Below are 6,000 nucleotides of genomic sequence, written 5' to 3'. Positions count from 1 at the left end.
CAATAATGAATGATTCACTGAGATCTAAAAAACAAGCTGACAACTGAGACAATCTATCGGACTGGTGTCTTAACAGTCAACATCATCCAAGGCATTTAATCAATTATTTAATAAAAGAGGGTCACAAATGCCCTTATGGGAAAACTGGAGAACTTGGGAGGCAACATAAAGCGGAAGATAGTGATGTGATTTTTAAAGCTGGCAAAGGTTCCCACCACATTGTAGAATAAAAGGATACCTTTTGCTTCCAGATCAAGCTTAGAATCTATGCAAAAATATATTACCCCCCACAAAAAGGGTGTGTGTGTGTGTGTGTGTGTGTGTGTGTGTGTGTGTGTGTGTGAATTGATAGAGAAATGTTATTTGTAAAAGGGGAACCAAAGGATGAATGGCTACAGAAATAGTACAGGCTACGCGTGAACTCATTTTGTTGATGTTGTTCCAATCCTTTCACTATCTTCTTTAAACATCAGCAGTTGTTAATTTCATTATGCCATCTGTATGCAGGGCACTTTACTTATGTAAAGTGGCACACACCCTGATGGCATCACGTGGACAAATCTATTTTGCATATGTGGCTTTCTTCCAGATGCGGATGGATCTGGGCCTTACATCCCAGGCCTCGCCTTTTCTTGCAGCTGCTTATTTTAGCATCCTAATTCTTCTCTAGCTAGATCACAATGGGAGTAATGACAATCACTGGATCCTTGCACGCGTCCCTGGAGATGCCTAACTTTGGATTCTGTGATTGTCTTACCTAATGATGGGAGCCATCACCCTCATCTTCTCAAACAGCTCAAATTACAGTGACACCCAAGGATACGCAAATGAACGTCCTAAAGGTGGGAAGAACGATACAAGTGAGATCACTTGGGATACAATTGTAGGGAAGTTCAGCAATTCCCTCCAGGATGTCTTAATTGTTCTTTGCTCAACTGAGTTTCTTTTGGATGAATGTAATTTTAAGCAGCCTAAGTAACTGGGTCTTACTCAGAGATGAAGAAGGTTTTTTGGGGGGTGGGAGGATACAATTAGGAATAGGGAAGGCTGCTTACAACACAGAGCCCACAGTCTTGACTCAAATCCTCAGCAGCACCTCACACACTTACTTTTGAATTTGTAAGCTGTTTTCAGGTGACTCTGATGGCAAAAGTGACAATAACTATAATAAAAGAAACAAAATATATAATTACTGTTTTTATTCTAATTAATATAACAGCATTCAAGTCCCCAAAACCTCAAACAAGATAGTTTTTAAAGAGTTTTGGGTAAGATCACAAAGGTTGAATCCCTCCCCTGCCTAGTGGTTAAGATATTTCAAGGGGGGATGGTTGCCTCAGAGAATGCCTATCTTTGGGACCCTTCCCATTACACTTCTCAATAGGTGAGGATCTTCAGTAAGCTTTGGGGCTCTGTGTCCATCTTGCACGGTAGTGCAGAAAAGAAGCAAGCCCAGATGAATTAATTCTAATTTATTGTCAACAAAATCTTGCGCAAGTTTGAAAATACTGTTTCTTCCCTGTCAAGAAATTAGGGAGGTAAAGATGTTTGCCATATCTACATTTCTGCTGCGGGATAAGTTGTCTCTTATCTGACCATTGGGCCGGCTGTGGTGCTTTCCCCTGTCTTATTCTCACATACTGTTATATTCTGTGTCCTTAGATTGTTTGGGTGGAATCTGTGTATGGGAAAGGCGGTCTTGAAAATATCTTGAGCAACATTGGGCTATACAGGTAATAATTAGCACCTTGAGTTGCTCTTGTGCTGCTCCCCCAGCAATGATGTGATATAAAAAGAGTGTTCAGTAACTCTGTGGGCTACAACTAGATTTCCAAGTGGTCTTCAGAGGCATTCCTACACAAAGCAAATCACAGCAATCCATATCAGTTTGAGTGAGTGTTTACCTTAAGGCCCTTCTGTTCTCGGTAAATCTGTAATGTGATAGTCCAACTTCAGCAAGTGAAATGCCCACCTGACTGTCAATTCTGTTGGCTGTTCTAGCAGGAACCATGACATTGGAGCGACCCCAGTCTTGGAGCCTGTTCTCCATAAGAGAGTGCAAAGATAGTAGAATCTTGAATTGGGGGGCCATTTTGACTTGTTCGTTCCTACTGATCCAGAACCTTGATAGACTCCAAACAGTTGGTCAGGACTTCAAGTATTGCCTTTCACTTGGAATGGAGATGGGTAACTGAGTATCTGTGCATGCTGGTGATATCTGATCGGTGTCTTCCTCTCCCAGAAGTTTCATACAGGTGCTTAAGACAGGAAGGGATCCAGAAAAAGTCAAGCAAGGCAAGATCAAGTTAGTATTTGGATCAGAGGCCATCAGGGAATCTCAACGCTGCTAATTACACTAGAAAATTAACAACAACCCTGCAGGTGCTGCCATACTAAACACTTTGTTGTTATTGACTCTAAGTTAGAATGGAAATTAGAGAACTTTGTAACACTGTGTAGTTTCTCCCTCCTGTTGTGAAAAGGGAATGGGCTGACAAAATCCTCTGTGCTAGATTGCAAACACTATAACCTATTATTTCTTAACAACTTCTTTTCCTTTTCCTTTTTTTTTTTGGTGTGGGTGGGAGGAAACAATTAGGGCTACAAGAAAAACCGCACACAGTTTAAACCTGGTATTTAAGAACTCGCAGCTGATCATTGTTCTGATCAACTTTTGCTTTGGAAATCTGGTCTGAAGCATACTCTTAAAAATCAAAAGCCATTTAAGGAACCTATTGTTTAATATTAATGCCATGATGTTAAACCTTCATCCAATCTGGTGTTCCAAGCTTCCCTCCCCTCTCCCCAAGGAACAATTCTATTGAATTAAGCAAGCTAAAGGGCATTAAGATTTGATGCAAACTTGGAATACCACAGAGATGAAACTATGTTCTGTTCTGATGAAACTACTGTTCTGGCTTATCTAGATAAGCCAGAACAGTAGTTTCCTGGTTTATCGATTCTATCTTCAAATTAGATAGTTTGAAGATGAAACACCTAACAGGAGGCCTTGCATTATCTACAATCTCTCAAAGGTTTCATTGGGATAGGGGAAATGAAATAGCTGTCAACTATGGCTACTCCTCCATAGCAAGTCCCAAGGGAAATTAGCTTACAGAAAGATAGTGTCTTTGCAGATCATGGGAAAATGAGTACATTTATTGAATATTTTCTTCTCCAAATATCCATATCTTATATTTAAATGAGGTTCCCTCCACCTGTGAATTGGGGGTGATGGCGTGGTGGTGGCTTTATTTTCAATAAGGATGTGCTGCTAGAGGAAGTTGTATTGAAAGTGAATAAATAGTAAAGGAAAATATTAATAAAAGTGGGCAAAAGGATGAAGGTGCAGAAAAGGATGAAGATGCCTCTGAAAAACAGAGACAAAGGAAAGAACAAAGCTCCTGCTATTATTTCAGAGAAACTAGAGTAAACATGCTCATCCTGTTCTCACATTTTCCCTTGTTCTTCATGCGTGGAAGGTTAGTGTTTCCCATGGTGGACTTCTATTCGTGGTGATTCATCACACAGATGTTTTGTGTGATACAAACCCTCTTCCAGTGAGTGGGGACAATAAAGATGGACACAGCATAGACCAGGGCTGTCAAACTCCCGGTCCGTGGGCCGGATGCATCACATGATGACCACACCCACGCAGGGTTTAGCGAAGGGGGAAAAGTCCCGATATGTCATGTGACTCTGGTGTGACGACTCTGGTGTGACTGGATGTGAGATGTCATTTCAGTTCAATCTTCCTCATGTGCAAACTGCAACTGTTTACAGCAGAGGTGGGGAATGATGGCCCCTTTATGACTTGTGGACTTCAACTCCCAGAATTCATAAGCTCAGGAATTCTGGGAGTTGAAGTCCACAAGTCATATAAGGACCATCGGTCCTCACTCCTGACCTACAGTATAAGGCACCCCCTCTATTTATTTATTAAAAATATTTATGTAGACACCCAACTTTCAGCCAACTGGGTGTTTCCCAATCAAAAATCAACAGACATATAAGATCATTTTAAAAACTACAAAACACAACTAGTTAAACACAAAACATTAAAACAACAAAAATGGCACATCTGGCACCAGTCCAGATGTGCCATTATCTAATCCTCTCTCAAGCCTTGATGGAAGGCAAAAAGGGCAGAGATCTGCTGAACTTCAGGAGGAAGAGAGTTCCATAGGACAGGGACTGTCACAGAAAAGGCACACTTCCTGGTTCCCAAGAAATGACAACATTTGGGAAAGCGACAAGGAGTGTACTCATCCTGTCTACCTGGTAGGATGGATAGATGTCCTTAGGGAAAGGCAGTCCCACAGATTGTCCAGTATTGTTTACATTAGCAAAGATTTATCATGGGACATAAATTCAAAGACGGACAGATATTTTTCATAGAGATTGAATGGGAAGTGCCAACTGCGTGTACACAATTGTTTCACATGAATCTTTTGTGTGACGCGCTGGCAGGTATGAATTTGTGCTAAAAGATTATTTGATGAGCTTTCTCATCCAAATGGGTGGAGTAAAAGAATCTAGGTTCTTTGTTGTGGCTAGTATGTCAGCTAGAAGCTTTTGTCTTGCTAGCAATAAGAATAAATAAAAACCCATTTCTGAGTTGAAGGCTGAATTTTGGGGATTTTGACCAACTTAGTTTCTTTTTCTATTTCCTGGATTGGCCTTGTTACTTGAGATATGTTCCTGCCACAAATGATAAGAAGTGTTGTTGCTGTTTTTTTTTTTAAAAATTGCTCTCTTGAAACAATAAAAAAAAAACCAGAAGTAAAATATGTCTCGAAAATGAAGCAAGCTGGCCAAAAATTGCTCCATGGAGTTGACACCCTGAACTATAATACTGTATAGCAAACACCCTCCCACCCACAGAGGGAGGGAGGGAGGGAGGGAGGGAGAGAGAGAGAGAGAGAGAGAGAGAGAGACTCAACAATGACTCTGGGCAGCATTCACATTAAAAACAAAACCACAGTACATAAAATCAAAATAATAAAATATAAGCATAAAAGGAGGAACAGACATCAGAGGTGGTATTCAGCAGGTTCTGACCAGTTCTGGAGAATTTTGAGAAAACTTTTTTTGAGTAGTTCGGAGAACTGGCAAACACCATCTATTCTCTGCATCCCGAGTCCCAGCTGATCGGCTGGGTCTCCTTCTGTTGTCCTGCACAGGAGAACGGAGCTGGAAAGCAGGTTAGTGGGGTGGGGAGGGAATGGGATTTTGCCACACCCACCAAGCCATGCCCACCAAGCCATGCCCACAGAACCGGTAGTAAAAAAAAAATGAATCCCACCACTGACAGACATACACCATAAATTAATACAACATGAAGCAATGTAGGTAACTATGCGATCCAGGATCGGAGTAAAAGCCCAGTGTTCAAGACCTGTTGAACAGATAGCAGGTTCAGGACTAATAAAACTTCTTAAGGGCAGTGGAGTGGCCTGCTGTTCCAGGCAGCAGGTCTTGCAACAGATCTGTTTCTGAGGCCCCATGAGAAGATGGTATTGCTCAAGACAGGATATAAAGCTACCTTACCCTGTTTAGGTTTTACAAAATCAGTGGGCGAAAAACATTCCTATTTGTAGATGTGTAATCCATATTTCTCCTCGTTGACTAGAGCCTCTATGATGGGTGTCAAACTCTTGGCCCACAGGCTGGATGAGTCATATGCTGGTCAACCCCACCCCTGTTTTAGCAAAGGGGGAAAATGTCACGATACATCACATGACAACATGAGTTTGACACCACTGCTCTATGAGGTGAGGTGATTGGGTCGATATGGTGATGAATAGATAGATACCTGATGAGCAGGTGGTTCCTTCCTCCTTAATTAATCATTGCTCGACCCTTGTCAGGGACGAGCAACCGGAATAGCTCTGAAGCTTAGATCAAGAGGTTTCTTTATTGTTGATTCACCAGTTTACAGGAATCTCAGTAGATTGCCTGCTTTCCCCTGGAAAAGCCTCATATAGACCTAAGTGTTTG

Source organism: Pseudonaja textilis, chromosome 2 (genome assembly GCF_049901715.1).
Source record: "Pseudonaja textilis isolate UNSWEBS1 chromosome 2, rPseTex1.2, whole genome shotgun sequence".
NCBI classification, from domain to species: Eukaryota; Metazoa; Chordata; class Lepidosauria; order Squamata; family Elapidae; genus Pseudonaja; species Pseudonaja textilis.
This window is presented reverse-complemented; position numbering follows the sequence as displayed.